Genomic DNA, 18,444 nt, shown 5'->3' with positions numbered 1-18,444 from the left:
AAAAAAAAAAAAAAAAAAAAAAAAAAAAACTACCTTAAATTCTAATGGAACCAAAAAAGAGCTTGCATAGTCAAAACAATCCTAAGCAAAAAGAACAAAGCTGGAGGCATCACGCTACCTGACTTCAAACTATATCACAAGACTATAGTAAACAAAACAGCGTGGTACTGGTACCAAAACAGATATAGACCAATAGAACAGAACAGAAGCCTCAGAAAGAACACATCTACAACTATCTAATATTTGACAAACCTGACATAAACAAGCAATGGAGAAGGAATTCCCTATTTAATAAATGGTGCTGGGAAAACTGGCTAGCCACATGTAGAAAGCTAAAACTGGATCCCTTCCATATACCATATACAAAAATTAACTCAAGATGGATTCAACACTTAAATGTAAGACCTAAAACCATAAAAACCCTAGAGGAAAACCTAGGCAATACCATTCAGGACATAGGCATGGGCAAAGACTTCATGACTAAAGCACCAAAAGCAATGGCAACAAAAGCCAAAACAGACAAATGGGATCTACTTAAATGAAAGAACTTCTGCACAGAAAAAGAAACTGTCATCAGAGTGAAAGGCAACCTACAGAATGGGAGAAAATTTTACCAATCTATCCATCTGACAAAGGCTAATATCCAGAAACTACAAAGAGCTTAAAACATTTTTAAAAGAAAAAAACAAACAATCCCATCAAAAAGTGGGCAAAGGATATGAACAGACACTTCTCAAAAGAGGGCATTTATGCAGCCAACAGACATATGAAAAAATGCTCATCATCATTGATCATCAGAGAAATACAAGTCAAAATCACAGCAAAGTACCATCTCATGCCAGTTAGAATGGCGATCATTAAAAAGGAAACAACAGATGCTGGAGAGGATGTGGAGAAATAGGAACACTTTCACACTGTTGGTGGGAGTGTAAACTAGTTCAACCATTGTGGAAGATGGTGTGGCAATTCCTCAAGGATCTAGAACTAGAAATATCATTTGACCTACTGATCCCATTACTGGGTATACACCCAAAGGACTATAAATCATGCTACTATAAAGATACATGCACACATATGTTCATTGTGGCACTATTCACAATAGCAAAGACTTTGAACCAACCTAAATGTCCATCAATAATAGACTGGATAAAGAAAATGTGGCACATATACACCATGGAATACTATGCAGTCATAAAAAAGGATGAGTTCATGTCCTTTGCAGGGACATGGATGAAGCTGGAAATCATCATTCTGAGCAAATTATCAAAAGGACAGAAAACCAAACACCACATGTTCTCACTCATAAGTGGGAGTTGAACAATGAGAACATGTGGACACAGGTAGGGGAACACCACACACTAGGGCCTGTTGAGGGGAGGGGGTCTGGGGAAGAGATAACATTAGGAGAAATACGTAATGTAAAGACGAGTTGATGGGTGCAGCAAACCAACATGGCACATGTATACCTATACCTATGTTACAAACCTGCATGTTATGCACATGTATGCTAGAACTTAAAGTATAATAATAATTTAAAGAGAAATAAAAATGATTATTAGAGAAAAAAACAAATATTGGTTGAGTGCATACTGTATGTGCCAGACACTCTTTTAGTCACTCAGGGTACACTAATGAATAATTCAAACAAAAACTGTTGCATTTCTGGAGCTTAAAGGTTAACAAGGAGAGACATATAATAAAAAGTAAAGATAATAAGCTAGCATGTTATAAGGTGATTGATAAGTCTTGTGGAAGAAAATAAACAAGAGATCAGGGAAAAAGGTTTGTGAGTGTGTGGAATGAGATAGTGCAGGGTATAGCATTACCTATTGGGATAAGAATAGAAATTTTTGAGATGGTGACTATTGAGAAACTGTAATTAAAAGTAAAGGACTTCTGTGCATATATATGAGGCTGGAATGTTGTAGATAGTGGAAAACCACTAAAGCTAAATCACAAACGCTATAGTATATCTGGTGTACTCAAACAGGCAACATGGTGGAGTATAGAGAATGTGAAGGTGTGCTATATCAAGGGACTGAGGAGGGGGTTATATCTTCTAGAAGATGGCAATGATTTGGGGCTTTATTTAAGTGAATCGCCAATTGAAATGGCATATTTAAAAATTATTTTCTGTTAACATACAATGTAATAGGAGCAAATACAGCATAGGGAAGAATGTTAAGATGTTATATTTTTATTCCAAGTAAGAGGTGATGGTGGCTGAGCAAGCTGATAGTTTTGAAGGTGGGAAGAAGTAATAGGCTCTTGGGTATATGTTTAGTTAAAATCAACGCATTTTGTGATTCATCTGATGTAAGATGTAAAAGAAAGAAATTAAGAATAATATCTAGCTACTCGTCAGAGCTACTAAAAAATGAAATTATGCCATCACATAGATGGTAAATGTTTAGAGTATATTTAACTTTTAGACATACTGAGTTTAACTTGTCTAATAGACATACAGCTGAGGATGTAGAGTGGAAAGGTGAAAACAGGAAATTGAAATTTGGGCAAGGGGTCTGGACTGAAGTATATGGATGATATTTCAAAGCTACAGGCCTGATGATCTTTTCTGCAACAGTATTGCTAACATGGCAGTATCGGCTATTCCTTCATTATGGTTTGAAACAATTACAGCAAGTTTACACTTTATCCTTTGCTTTTCTGAGTTTTTCATATTCAGGCTTTTTATTTAAGCATTTTGGAGAGTTAGTGGTAACCACTTCTTAATATAGTATTTCCCTAGAATTATTACCATTTTGCCCCTCTATTCAAGCACTGAAATTTTACTAACTCCTATGCATTTTAGCGTGTTGTTCAAATTGTTCCCTCTGATTTTAAAATTCCCCTTTGTTCTACTTCCTTCTGTTTCTTAACCTCAAATTTTACCAATTCTCAAATTTTCTGTCTAATTTATTAATTTTAAAACAACATGCCAGAGAAAAGCTAGAAGTAAATGCTAAGTTTAGAGTAAATTTTAATGCCCCACATAAAGAAAACACAGTTATATAAACATACCACGTGCATATTTGAGATTTATATTTGAAAATAAAATGCAAATCTGTGAATAATACCCCTGTGGTGTTTTTGAAAGAGAATAAACTAAATAGGAATGAAAGCACATTTTCACTTGCTATCACTTTGAGTTATTAGAAAGAATGCAATAAAAGGACATAGTTTCCATTGAACAATTTTCTAAATCAGGTAATTTAAAATTCACTTAAATATGATCTCATATTAAGACATTATATTAAATATGTTATATCTGTTCACATCTAGAACAAATAAATTATGTATAATTAAATTATGTCGGTAGACTTGCAAAACTACTAATAAGGAAAAGTTGAATAGACATTGAATGCTCTCAAAACAAAAATATGTTTGCTTTACCATCCCTGTTAGGGAAGGAGAAATAGGCGTAAGATAAATACTGTGAAAGGAAAATACATCTTGGGGACCCAAAATCACTAAGATAATGGGAAAATCAAGCTGGGAACTGCTTAGGGCAAACCTGCCTCCCATTCTATTCAAAGTTATCCCTCTGTTCACAGAGATAAATGCATATATGATTGTCTCCTTTGGAAAGGCTAATCAGAAACTCAAAAGAATGCAACTGTTTATCTCTCGCCTACCTAGAAGCCTCCTTCCTGTTTCAAATTGACCCACCTTTCTGGGCAGAACTAATGTACATCTTACATATATTGATTGATATCTCATGTCTCCTAAAATGTATAAAACAAAGCTGGGCCCCAACCACCTTTGACATATGTCGTCAGGACCTCCTGAGGCTGTGTCACAGGCATGAGTCCTCAACTTTGGCAACATAATCTTTCTAAGTTAACTGAGATCCATCTCAGATATTTGGGGTTCACATTTTGGTAACCATGAAGGGATTCTGAGAGGAGGTGCTAACCTTTGACAGATCTTCTATAGGTGCTGGTACCAGCTTCAGCTGTCTTTATGGCTCAAACCAATAGGACAGTTTGCTGAGGTCTGGACACAACCCTTCAAGAGAATCCCTGATCTCCCAAAATTTGTTCCAAATCTAAAGTTCATTTTGCTGTACAACTCTGTTTTTTTGGAGTTTTACTTGCTTCCAACACAAGGAAGGCAAGTTTTTCCTGCTTTCCTGATGATGGAAGGCAGGTAACTTCTTTAACGAGTTTGAACTCACTCCCAACAGGAAAGAAGAGTTCGAGGTTTTTTCCTGCTTCTAGGATGGTAGAGAGCAGCCTTCAACCTGAGACCCATCCCTAGGTAAGTTACTGAATTGGAGTTTGTCTTGGCTAAAGTGAAGATTAATAATCAGCTGGTATTAAGTTCTCCTTACTATTAGAGAGCTCAGTAATCCTATAAGTTGTGTGATTGTTTGTTTTGCTTTACTGTTTTGTTGTTGTTGCTGTTTGTTTCTGTTTTATTGTTCTTTTGTCTTTTCCCATTTGACCAACTTTATCTGCCTTGAACAATTATGAAGGAAAGTTCCAAATTATGGAAATAAGACCTCTGACGTGGATAAATTGCCAAAAAAAAAAAAAAAAGAAAAAAAGAAAGAAATTTTTTTTTACTCCTTAAGGGCTTTATTTCATTTACATAACAAGGCTAACTTTCTGCTAGCCAGGCCAACCTGAAAGAGCAATGGCAGTCACCCCAGGCTGCAGTTCCACAACTAAGGTTCTGCCTTCATTTTTTCCACCATGACAGACTGGGTTTAGTTCCTAAGTCAAGCCCTTTGTGGTTTGATACTTGATACTTCGGAAATAGCAGCAATTTTTCCTTGCTTAAATATGGTAATGAAATTTTTAAAGTTTTTTTTTTTTTTTTTTTTTTAAAGGAGCTTAATGGTTAAAAGTCAGCTTACTTAAAAGCTAACATCCAAGATGTGTGTGTGTGTGTGTGTGTGTATGTGCGCCTGTGTGTGTTTGTGTTTGAAAAGCCTTTATGTTTTTGTTGTCATTTGTTGTTTTTTTGTCTCCTAGGACCTTGTCTTTTTTTCAGCAAAAGTTTTTTTCTTCCAATTAAATGAATTCTGTTTTCTTCATTTACTTCTGCTGTCTCTCTTTCTCTTGCACCCTCTGCTGCATGAGGGACCTAAAATAGTTTATGACAGCCTGAGGTTCCTTAAAGAAAATGGAGAAAGCACCAGGCTCCCTTTTGGGGAGAAATCTCTATTTTTCCTTATGGAATCCCAACAGTGTAAGGAGACAACTTTGTCTTAGCTCTTAAACTGCTCGCTTTTGTATTGTGTTACCTGATTTTTTGACTAAAATAGCTATTGCAAAAGAGGCTACTCTTGGATTTTTAAGGAAGTGGGTAGTTTAGACACTTAGAAATGTCTTTGTTTAAAAATAAAATTTAATTCTGCCTTTTTGAAGATTCAGGATTCAGGGTGATCTCTGCCCAGAGCTCAGAGATCCAGCTAAAAGACTGGTAGTTCCTAGCTAAATAGAATTGGTCTCCTTATTCAATCTTATAATAGATTTCTGTAATTTTATGTTTGATTTGGCATCCATCTTTAGTCTCCCTCTAGCACCACCTAAAAATAAAAGCACTTAAATACTTTATCAGAAAAAAAGGAGACTAGTCAAATGCTTTTTAAGTCTATGTGTCTTAAGTAAAATCTTTATTAAATAAGGTTGCTTTAAAATTATTGGCAAAGTAATATTAGAAGTGTCTTAAGAATTGCCAACATACATTTTAGTTTGCATTTATTTATCAAGAAATTTTATACTTATCCCTGCCAAATAGTATAAGGAGTCAAAATTTGGCATGGGGTCATAAAACTATAAACTCAGCCCCAAACAGAATGATTTTTGCTTGTGTAATTTTAAATATATAAGACAATGATATTGGTTTACTGACAATAGCTACATCTTGAGTTAGTTAGTAAAATTACCATAATTTCTAATCTTGTGGTTTTAGGCAGTCTAGTCGATAGACAGGAAGGAGGTTTGTTTTGGGAAAGGACTGTTATCATCTGTGTTTTAGAGGTAAACTAGAAACTAAGTTCCTCCCAAAGTTAGTTGGGCCAACTCCCAGGAATGAAAAAGGGCAGCTTCGAAGTTAAAAACAAGATGGAGTCAGGTCAGATCTTTTTCACTGTCTCAGTTATGGCAGTTTCATAACTTTAAATTATGATTATCCTGGTTTTCATAAATAATCTAGGTAAACAATTAAAATAAAATAAGTAAGTATAATGCAAGAAATACTTGTAGATAAACTTGTCATATTTAGAATCTAAAGTTTTATTAAATTAAATAATTAAATAATTAAATATTTAGGTATTTTCAGTAAAATATATTGTAAGAAAATATTCTTTCTAAAAAACATGTCCTTTTAAAAAAGTGAATTTTTTTTCTAATTCAAAGCTTATTTAAAGGTTATGCATAAAACAAGGTAAAAGGAAACAGGAAATAAGAGAGATGTAAAGAAAGTTATAGAAATAAAGAGGTATTTTTTGGCAAGAAAGCTTAAAGATAATTAATTTTGCATGAGAAAGAATCTTGTATGGTAAATTTTGTCCTAGAATAAAATGACTGGTTATTTAATAAAGAGGGATGTTCAGGACAAACCAGAGAATCCTGGCATATCAAGAATTGTCTGTGTAAGTCATAGTAAGAAGATTTATAAAACAAACAAATAAAAACTTTTATGTGATCAAGTTCTCTATAATTTAAGGAAAATTATATTGTTCTTTCTAGAGATTGAATTTGATATTTAAAAAAACACTTACACACTAAAGAATTGGTTAGAACAATGAAATTTTCTGAACTAGCCAGCCATTGTATGGCAGTTTGACTACATTTGATCTCCTTCCATGGGGCTGTATTTGGTCCTTATCGAAACTGATATATATTTCAGACATAGTTTTTGTCCTCTGCCTAGAGTGCTTCTGTCAGCACCATACTGTCTAAAGGCTAACAGATGGCCTAATAAACCAGTATGACATCCTTCAGTGAGATGTCTGGTTTCATTGCAAAGAATGGGTGCAATAGGCATATGAATAAACAGTCCACTGTTAATTCCATACTATGAATCACTCAGATGCAGCTAGTCTCATAGTATAATAATAGGACCTTGGTTAAGTGGCAAACTTATGAATGACAACCTGTGGGTGCTGTCTTCCAAAATGTGGTATATGTGCTAAACCTATAATTGATTTAAACAGGGCTATGCACCCTGTAGTTACAATGCATAGGTTTTGTAGTCAATGATAGAAATAGGATTGGAACCGTCACTATCATCCTTACCCACACCACCAGTGTGTGAAATTAATGCACACTGTCTATGCACTTTTACATTGTGATAGTTTAGAAGTTTGAATTCATTAAGAGGAGCATGCTTCTGCTCAGGGAAGCTGTGAAGACGGTCCCCCTTCCTAATAGCACCCAATTCACAACAGACTCCAGCTTCCTTATCTCTCCTGAGAATCACTCAGCTCCAGCCCGTATCCCATAACAAGACCATCTTAGCTCCTTGCAGAGGCACCACGCAGTTTCACAGCTAGGTATTCTCTCTTCCTGCAGCAAACAAATAAATCTAACTTTGTTTTATTTCATGTGTGTCCTTAATGGTTTACATCAATGGAAATTATCAGTATATTTTAGGTCTTCACTGGAAATTGAAAGCTGTTAAGGAAGAGGGCCATATCGTCTAGATGGTCCTTGGGAATCGTTGAATCACACTATTTAAATGAATAGTATTTTGCCTGTAACAAAAAGTATGCTATTATACCTGGGAGCAGTTTAAATGTAAAAATTGTACTCTATAATAATTGCATATGAATGTCTTAGTAATACTTTACCTATTATTACATGTTCTAGAAAGATAATGCTTTTGTAACCCAGGTGCTTTTTAAATAGAATTTGATGAATAACCAACATATATTACATTTAAACTAAGTCATCATTGCATTTCTTGTTTAAACCAGTTTTTGTGCCATCTGTCTTATTTGTGGCTGCAACATTTGAACAATTCCTCCCAAAAAATCAAATAAAAGCAACAACAGTAATAGAGGTAAAAGGATAAAAATTTCAGCTGTTTTTTAGATTTATCTCCAATTTTTTTCTTGTGGTCTAAAACACCTTGCAACCTGTTTTCAAAGGTGATTCATGTAATCAGAATCACGTTAAAATGTATTTTAATAGACTGTATAATTTTGAAAATTTGAAACATTACTATATTAGAGGCACTCTTGATGAAAGAAAGCTAAACAATTCACAATAAACCAAATTTGAGACCTACTTCATTTAGAAAGTGCCAAGTTTTGTAGTATAGCAGTCCCTGTTATCTATAAGAGATATGTTCTAAGACTCTCAGTGGATGCCTGGAACCATTGATAGTGCTGAGCGATATATATAATATGTTTTCTTTTTTCCTGTACATACATACCTATAATAAAGTTTAAATTATAAATTAGACACATTAAGAGATTAAAAACAATATTAGTAAAATAGAACAATTATAACAATGTACTGTAATAAAAGTTATGTAAATGTGGTCTTTGTCTTCTCTCAAAATATCTTATTGTACTACACTTACCTATTTTCAGAAAACAGTTGAATGCAGGTAACTGAAACAGTGGAAAGCAAAACCTCAGATAAGAGGGATTACTGTATAATACTTCAGAGAAATGTAAAAGCCAAGTTGTTGCCTTCCTAAACTTGTACCAAATCATAGATTAAAAGCCATGTCTTGATTAAAAACAACATAACTGTTTACATTGGATTTAATAAGTTCATATTGATTAATAAATAAATTCACATGGATTGATAAATAATTGACACCAAAATGTTAATGTATATTTACCCAGGCTATTTTATTGTTGTTGCCAACTAGGAAGCTTAATCAAGCCAGCAAGGGGTAAAGTACATTTTAGGAAGATAGTACAATAATAAGCTGTGTAGATATTTACAGTGAATATGTATTCTCTCTTTCTGTATCTGCACTACAGACACTTCAAATATTGCAATAGGTGAAATTATAATAATACCCAAAGACTCATTTAGCATTCCTCTTTTGTCTCAGAAACATCTGTCATAATCAAAATGAAATTCAGACATCATTATTGTTGTCTCTCTTGTCAGAAAACTACTCTTGTATATTCTAATATGGCAGTTAAAAATATCCATGGGAAATTTAATTTTGATCGCCTATAGTGATAGTAAAAATAATATATTCTGAGAAAGTTAAATTGTGACTGTTCAGACAACACATTGATTTCATAATGTGTCCTCCCTCCAGGAGTCAAATGTCATGTTCTGGAACTGGCATAAGAACAATGAAATAAGTGGAATGTATAACAATAAAGGCTGACTTTAAAAAATTATTTACATTCTTACATTTTACCGTATTCTGACATCTGGGCATAAATTAAGTACTAAATTATTCTCTCAGACTATATTATAAATATGTAATCCATGTTGTTGATTCATATTCTGATTATGGAAACCATTTTCCTAAAGATAAGGACTTAGTTTTTCACTCTGAGCAATAACTCAATGGATTCCAAATAAAAAGAAACACTACATCAAAAAATTATTTCTTCTCCTTATGAAAGTTTGTGGTCAAATTTAATGTTATTGAGGTTCCTTAGAAATGATGTTATGTTATAGTTAATGAAAATGTAAACTCCATGGGAATTTTTTACAGATACATATTTTAATTTTTATTATAAACTCTAATTTATCAATAGGCAATGGCTTAAAGTGCACAGACAAGTAATCAAGAATTTTTTTGGCATATAGAGGAAAATCCTCTAAGACCTTTCATAAGCTATGCTAATATTATTTTATAATTCCTGGAGGACAGATTCATCTAAAAATATTTATATAATATATCAATAGTTGTATAAGCAAGGGGAACATATATACTTAGCACTGAGCACTTCTGTTAAAACAAAACTGTTAGATATTGATACTGCATTTCTGAAATTTACAAGTAAATATTTAGTTAATAATTTATTGAGTAACAGTCATATTACATAACCACTATTAAAGGTCGCTTTATTAACTTGGCCAAAGATTTAACTTCATTATTTAACTCAGTGGAATGTTTTCATTTTATTAAGGTGATTAAAATAGTACCTTATTTTAAGCCCTGAAATGATAATTTTGTCTCACTTTTGATGGATTCCTTCTTCCAGTATTCCAATTGTGTGCCCATTTGTGAATTAATCAGTAATTCGTGCTTAATAATAACTAGTCAATACATTTTAACATGTATGTACTAATACCCTCATCTCATTTTAACACCATCTTTGTAGTGATAGTCCAAACTCAGAATCATATTCAACAGCCAGATAAATGAGACCAGGAGATGAAAAACAGAACCAAGAATACATCTGAGTAATTTTTTATCATTAGTTTATTATTGCTTATGAACTTAAGTGACTAATTCCCTGGACAGTGAGTTTCCTTGGAACTAGTATATTTCATCTGACAAACACCTAGAAAAATGATATAAGAACAGGTTTGTCCTTGTCACTTCACGCTATAATTGTTTTCTTCAAGAGCTTCCAAAAAATTTTTCACCAGTGTTGTAGTTGGAACACTCATTACTCTCACCTGACTTCCTGGGCTCTGCATGCATCTTGGGGCCAGGTAAATTCATGATCGTACTCATCTGTGTAAACATCATCCACTTTCCAAAATGTAAACTCCTCCAGTCAATTCCAGTCAATATTATCACATAATTTTACATATGCTCCTATATTTTCCTACATGCCCCTTTTCTTCATCTGTAGATATTTCATTTTTTCTACCTTCTCTAAGTTAATACCCCAATAAATTAATTCTTCACAAAGCAACTTTCATTTGTATATATATTCCTATATATAGTCTATATATATATTCTTTCTTCCCATAACAAACCTGGTTCTCCCAGAAGAACAGCATTTTCTCACAAATATGCTCATGTAGATCTTGTTCACTGACCCCGGTTCCTAGGCTACAGAACCAGCATCTGCACACTCCTTATTTCCCACTATGAGTTTCAAACTCTTTACGTTCCTCTAATATAAATATAAAAACTTGTCTTTGTTTTATACTTATGTTTGTTTATATCTTTGTCTTTTTTTAAATATTACCTGCTTGCTTTCTGCCCTCCATGTTTACTAGCATTGAATAGCTTTGGAACCCAGTTGATAGCTTTTCTTTCTAACCCAAGTAAAGTTTTTATTTTGGAAAAGTGTAACTTTTATGTAAATGACCTACCTGTCCAGCACTCAGTCACAATGTTTATTCACCCGGCAAATCTCCTGTAGACTATCCCTTTTTGTTGCTTCATTCTTCCACTCCTATTAATGTGGTTATTTACTGAATTTATAAAAGTTAATAAACCTTGATATAGGATTTTTTTTTCTCATTAAACTGGTGCTTCTTCCTCCACCCACCAGTCTTCTTATTGCTTTATTTCAGTTTATGTAGTCTAGATTCCATGGTGCAACACTATTAACATGTTCTTGCCAGCATGCTCAACATTCTAAATCTTTTGTCTTTCGTCAGCAAACTGGAATCAATACAACTAACATTGATTCCTTCTCTGCTTCATAAGTGGCTGCTTGCTTCTAGATAGTAACATAAAGAATCTCTTCAGCTCTACTTTTAAGTGGTCTTCCAACATTAGTATGCTACCTATAATTATTGATCAATTGCTTTGAATATTTGGGTTTTTTTTTTTTTGTCTTATTGCCTTTCTTTGTGTTGTCACTTTTTCAAATATTTTATTTGATTCTTAATCTATCGTCTTCCATGGGCTTTCTACTTAACAGACTTTGCCAACTATTATGCTGCTAAGTACAGTACCGTAGACTGGCTCAAATTTGCCTGTAAATTCAGTAGTAGTCCTACAACAAATTCAGTTAGGTGAAAAGCTCTGTACATCCCAGTTGTTAATAATGATTGTATTTTTTGCTATCACATCATAGCAATTTTTAAAATGTCAGTGTTACTTAGAACATTCTAGATAAAGCAATAAAAGTAATTGATTTTATTAAATACTGATCCTTGATTATAGATATTTCTAATAGTCTAAAAGACAAAGTGAAAGATATGAATGAAGCCAGTTTCTTCATATAGAACTATGGTAGTTGTCTCTAGGAGAAGAATGTATTTGATTGTTGAGTTGTGAGCTAAACAAGTTTTGTTTTTTGTTTTTTTGTTTTTTTTTTTTTTTTTTTTTTTTTTTTTTTGGAACGATTTTTTATTTGGAAAGCCATGGTTATTTAAGATCTCAACACACATGAAGTGACACTATCGATTTTTTAAAAATGAAGCTGTTTTGCCAATGATAAAATGTAAAGCTTTTTAAGCTAAAATTAAAATTTTGGAAAATAATGTTTCATTACTATGGCATTCACAGTTTCCCAGTACTTAAAGAGACCGTTACTGAAGGGAATAATAAGTGATATTAATGAATGTAATGGTTTTATCTTATCGTAATAAAATAATGCTGATAATTGAAAATTTTTATATTCAGTGAACCAATATTTCCCCCCCAGTGACCAATGCATAATGTTTCCAAAACCATGCATGGAAAAAAGGGCCATTCAAATTGCATGACAAATCAATGAATTTTAATGTAATATTATAATGGATCGGATATCTCATTTAAAATGTGTCTCAAAGAAGTCCACTGCTTGTTAATTTTGGAGAGTATCAAAGAATTTATATCCACATAATCTGAAAAGTCTATTGAAATCTCGTCTTTAACCTACTATCTATCTGTTAAAGGCTGTTTTTCTTGATATATTTTAATGAAATGATGCATTTGCAAAAGATTGAATGCACAGCATAAAGCGACAGAAATTCCAGCTTTTTTCACAACTCCAGATATTTAAAAAGTTTTCAAAAAATTAAAAAGCCCCCTCTTTATTTTTCACATGGTAGTTATTTTCATAAAATGTTATTTATATACACATATGGTTCAAGAGTAAGTCTAGTTTTGAATGAACTATTAGTAAATACTTTTAAACTGTTTAATGTGTATTTCCAATGCATTGCATATGAGTAAATATAGGTCACACAGATTAAATACTTTTTTGACTTTTATTTTAAGTGCAGGGGTACAAATGCAGGTTTGTTACATAGGTAAATTTGTGTCATGAGGGTTTGTTGTACAGATTATTTCATCACCTAGGTATTAAGCCCAGTACCCATTAATTGTTTCTCTCCTCACACCCCGAAATACTTTTACGGTCCTCAATAATATTTATGAAAATGGAAGGATCTTTTAAATAAAAAGTTTGAGAATTGAGGAGTTTCATTGAAAATATCTCAGGGTTTGAAAGAGATATTTAGGAGTTATTAATCTAAAATACACAAATTGTCTAAAAGGAAAAAATCCATGTGAATATCAATAAGAAAAAAACAAAGGATTCAGCTAGCTCACTTTTATATTTCTGCATACATAAATTTATATATACTGTAAATTTTATATTATAAACATACAAAATTAACATATTAAATTAAATATTTCAAACAATATCTCCAAGATAGTTATTTTCATCTCTTTTGATAAGTAAATAGAATCCTATGACATTTATATGACTTGTGAAAATTTATACCATAGGTAAGTACACCCAGACATTTACCCAGTTATTTTCACACAAAGGTTTGTTAATCACTTTACCTAATATTAAATATAATAAAATGTGGAATTCATTTTCCAAAGGACTTAGAAGCATTAAAAGAAGAATCCTTTCAGATGTAAACAGTAAGGTGATCAAGAAAAGCAGGGTTTTTGCCCTCATAGAATTCCAAGAGTTGAGGAAAAGGGGAGTTGGGGAAGAAGTCCGTAACGTAACGTATTGATATACAGCAATTATTTTGAGGGATCCATATATACTCTGGAATGTCTTTCTAAAGATAGTAATATACACACTGAGATCTAAAAAATAGGTAGGAAAGGTATGGAGAGAGGACAGTTTAGAGATAGACCACAGGTAAACAACACCATGAGGAAAACAGAGATAAATAATCATTAAGATTAGAGTATACAGAGCAAGGTAGGATGGCCAATAAAAAGGTTGGAGAAGTGATTACAGCCCAGATCTTAACATTTTGTGTAAATCAGATTTGGAAGGGACGGAGAAACCATGAATATACTTTAAGGAGGATTTTGAACAGAAATTCACTGTATTAGTCAGGATTCTCTGGAGTTAGAATCAGTAGAATATATACAGTCATGCACATTTTGTTCAACAAAATACTGCATATATGGTGGTGGCCCCATAAGATTATAATAAAGCTAAAAAACTCCTGTCTTCTGATGACATGGTAGTTCAATGTCATAGCTCAATGCATTACTAATGTGTTTGTGGTGATGCTAGTGTAAATAAATCTACTGTACTGCCAGTTATATGAAAATATAAGCACATATAATTATGTGAAATACATAATGCTTGATAATGATAAGGATAATAAATGGCTATGTTACTGGTTTACATATTTACTATACTACACTTTTTATTGTTATTTTAGAGTATATTCCTTTTACTTATTAAAACAAGTTCACTGAGAAAGAGTATGCCATGTTACATTGGCAGTGGCTTCATACATATCTTGTTTTCTGTGTCTCTTGATTGCATCATTTCCTCTTGTGCTTGATTTGATCTCATGTAGTTTTGTTTATCATGGCCTCCCAGCATACAAAACTCACTACTAATGTTGCCAGTAAGAGGCCCAATTGAGTGGTTGACCTGAAAATAAAAAGTGATTAAGAACTACAAAGGTGAAAAAATCAGTGCTGATTATTACAAGTCAGGCACATCCCTTTCCACCATGGCTATAATCTTGAAGAACAAGAATAAAATTATAGAAGTTGTTAAAGAATCTGTTTTACTGAAGACAAGGAGAGTGACAACAATTTGAGAAGGGCCTATATCAGATATGGAGAACCTTCTAATCACCGGGATTGAAGACTAGACCCAGATGTGTATCTCTCTCCGAACGTTTACAATCACAGCCAAAGCAAAAAGGTTCTTTGTGATGTTGACAGAAAAAGCTGAACCCACCTATGATATTGAATTTATTCTTAGCTCTGGGTGGTTTAAACAATTCAAGAATTGTTGTTAATTACATAATTTGAAAGTGAGTGGTGAGTCTGTGAGTTCAAATGTGAAGGCAGGTAAGGAATGTTTGGAAACTAGATAAACTTACTGTGGAGGAAAATTACCTGCCAGATCTTCAATATGAATGAAAATTATCTGTTCTGGAAGTGGATGACTAAAAAGACTTCCATTTATAAGAAGTCCAAATCAATGCCAGGTTTCAGGGCTTTTAAGGACAGAATAGCAGTCTTATTTGGGGAGCAATGATGCTGGCTGTAAATTGAAGCCCTTTATGATTTGGCACAGTTAAAAAACAAAACAAAACAAAACAAAAACAGACCTTCCAGCTTATCGGTAAGCACTCACTGACAGTTTACCACAGGAGCAATATGAAGACATAGGTGAGCCAGCTCCTCTTCTAAGATGCCCTCCTGAATTGCCATGCCAGCAAAATGGAAAAGTATTCTTTGGAGAATAACATAGCTTTCAATATTTTGCTTATTGTTTTTAATGCTCCTGAACATCCTCCTTGTATTGGTAATCTTCATCCAAACATCAAAATGATGTTTGGAGGGAGAAACCACTTTGATCCAACTGAAGAATTAATAAGCTATAGCAGCTTTTAAAGATCACTACCTGAGGAAGATTTTCAACCAGACTATTGCTGTAACTAAGGAAGACACTGAGAAGACACTAATGCAGTTGTGGAAGGACGTCTATGATGGAGAACCTTGCTTGGGTTTAGGATGATGTCACCAAAGATTGTATTAATGGCATGTGGAAGAAGACACACAAGAAGTTTGTTCATGACTTCAGAGGATTTATCAAGGATGATGAGGTTGCAAAAAGAAATAAGGCTGTGGTTGAGATGGCAAACAAATTTAACCCGGGTGTGTATGAGGATGAATTGAGGAGCTTCTAGAGGTGGTTCTTGAGAAACCGACTAATGAGGAGTTGTTGGAACTGGAACAGGAATGGATAGCTGAAGAAAAGACAAAAGAAAAGAAAACTGCAAGAGAAGAAAAGAAAAGAGCAGTGCCCCAAATTCGTAGTGAATGGTTTAGCAGAAACTTTCTTAGACCTCAGCAAGCTCCTTGAAAAGTTTAAAAACATGGACTTCAACAGCAAAAGGTTGTTATTAATAGAGAAAAATGGTGCATTATGTGCCAAGAAGCAAATATATGATGAAACAAAGAAACAAACCAAGCAAACCACCATGGATGTATTTTTGAAAAGTGTGACACCTCCTTAAGAAGAGCCTTAGGCAGGTTCTTGAGGAAGAAGAACCTTACAGAAGGCATTGTTATCATAGGAGATAACAGTGCCATACATGGTTTTGCCACTACAAACCTTCAGTAAGACAAGATGTGGAGATGGAAGGCAGTAATGTTAATAACCCTGATCCTGTGTAGGTCCAGGCTAATGTGTATGTTTGTGTCTTAGTTTTCAACAAAAAATTTTACAAAGAATAACAAAAATCAAAAAAATCCAAAAAGCATATAGAGTAACAACATAAAATATTTTCTACAACTATACAATGTATTTGTGTTCTAAGCTACATGTTATTACCAAATAGTCAAAACAGTTAAATAAAGAGTTTTAATGTAAAACATGACAGTAAGCTAAAGTTAACTTATTATAGATGAAAGAAAATACTTTTTAATAAATTTATTGTAGCCTAACTATACAATGTTTGTAAAGTCTACAGTAGTGTCAATAACATACAATTATGTCCTAGGCCTTCACATTCATTTCACCACTCACTGCCTTACTCAGAAGCAGCCCTGCAAGATCTCTGCATGGTAAGTGCCCTATACAAGTGTACCATTTTAATTTTTATATTGTATTTTTATTGTACCTTTTCTATGTTTATATCTGTTTAGATATACAAATACCTTTGTGTTACAATTGCTTACAATATTCAGTACAGTAACATGCTGTGTGGATTTGTAGCCTGGGAGCAATGGGCTGTATCTATTGCTGTGTAGTATGCTATACCACCTAGGTTTATGTAAGCACATTTGGTAATGTTTCCACAATGATGAAATTCCTTAACAATGTATCCTTGCTGTTAAGCAATTCATGACTGTATCGGCTCATGTGATTGTGGAAGCTTGAGAATCCCCATGATATGCCATCTGCAAGCTGGAGACCCAGGAAAGCTAATGATATAATTCAGTCTAAGTCTGAAGGTCTGAGAATCACAGGAGTCAGTGGCATAACTCCCAGTCTCAGGCTGAACTCCTGATAATCAAGAATGGCCCATGGGTGAGGGCAAGAGAAGATAAATATTCCAGCTTAAGAAGAGACAATGAATTTACTACAGGACAGGCAAGTCCCCAAATTGCAGCTAAGCCCAGAAGGATTCTTGCTTTAACCCAGGAAAGAATTCAAGGGCAAGCCAGTGGTATTAAAAAGCAACTTTTATTGAAGCAGCAGTGTACTGAAGCAGCAGTGTACAGCAGCAGCAGCACAAGTACTGCTCCCTGTGGAGCAGGCATACCCCGTAGGCAGTGTGTCCAGAGTAGCAGCTCAGAGGCAGTTCTGCAGTCATATTTATATCCAATTTTAATTATATGCAAATTAGGGGGCAGTTTATACAGAAATTTCTGGGAAAAGGGTGGTAACTACCAGATTGTTGTCATTGTCATGGAAAGGGGTGGTAACTTCTGGGTGTTGCCATGGCAATGGTAAACTGACATGGCATACTGGTAGGCATGTGTTTAGGAAAGCTGCTTCCACTCCTGACCTGTTTCAGCTAGTCTTCAATTTGGTCCCGTGTTCAAGCCCCACCTTTGGAGTTGAGTCCCATCTCCTACTTCAAATTCACACTTCCTCCAAATTTTGTTTTCTGTTTGAGTCCTCAACAGATTGGATGATGCCTGCCTATATTGGTGAGGGAAGATATTCTGTACTCAGTCTCCTGATTCAAACATTAATCTTTTCCAGAAATATCCTCACAGACACACCCAGAAATAATGATTTACCAGTTCTTTCAGTATCCCTTAACCTGGTAAAGTTGACAAAAAAAAAAAAAAATATATAGCTATCACACTCATTTTCACTGCATTGCAGAGGGGTCAAATCTCGAGTTTAGGGAGATCTTTTAGGGATTAATAAATCAGAAAATAATGGACATGGGATGAACCAGGTGGCTACAATGGGTTATGATGGAGATGGAAAACAGTGAAATATCTGATATTTAAGAAAAACAATTGAAAGAACTTATGATTGATTGGGTATAGGACTAAAGAAGAAAAATGAATGAAGATTTAATTCCAGTGTGCAAAGAATGCCACAAATATATTGACTGTGTTTAAGCAGAGTTAAGTATATTAATTATCTACACCAAGAGGAATTACATACAGAGGCGCATCTTGGTAAGAAAAAAATTA

General features: G+C 33.8%; 1 long non-coding RNA gene across 1 annotated transcript in view; it reads left to right on the top strand.

Annotated features, from left to right (window-relative positions):
• LOC108537049 (uncharacterized) overlaps window positions 1-18,444 on the top strand; it is an 89,641-nt gene that overhangs the window by 68,160 nt on the left and 3,037 nt on the right. The window contains exons 3-4 of the long non-coding RNA XR_001887702.1: window positions 4,187-4,260; window positions 16,788-16,851. This is a non-coding gene — a long non-coding RNA (uncharacterized LOC108537049). The remainder of the gene's footprint in view (window positions 1-4,186; window positions 4,261-16,787; window positions 16,852-18,444) is intronic.

The sequence above is a fragment of the Rhinopithecus bieti genome, unplaced genomic scaffold (genome assembly GCF_001698545.2).
Source record: "Rhinopithecus bieti isolate Rb0 unplaced genomic scaffold, ASM169854v2 scaffold_14330, whole genome shotgun sequence".
NCBI lineage: Eukaryota > Metazoa > Chordata > Mammalia > Primates > Cercopithecidae > Rhinopithecus > Rhinopithecus bieti.
This window is presented reverse-complemented; position numbering and strand designations above follow the sequence as displayed.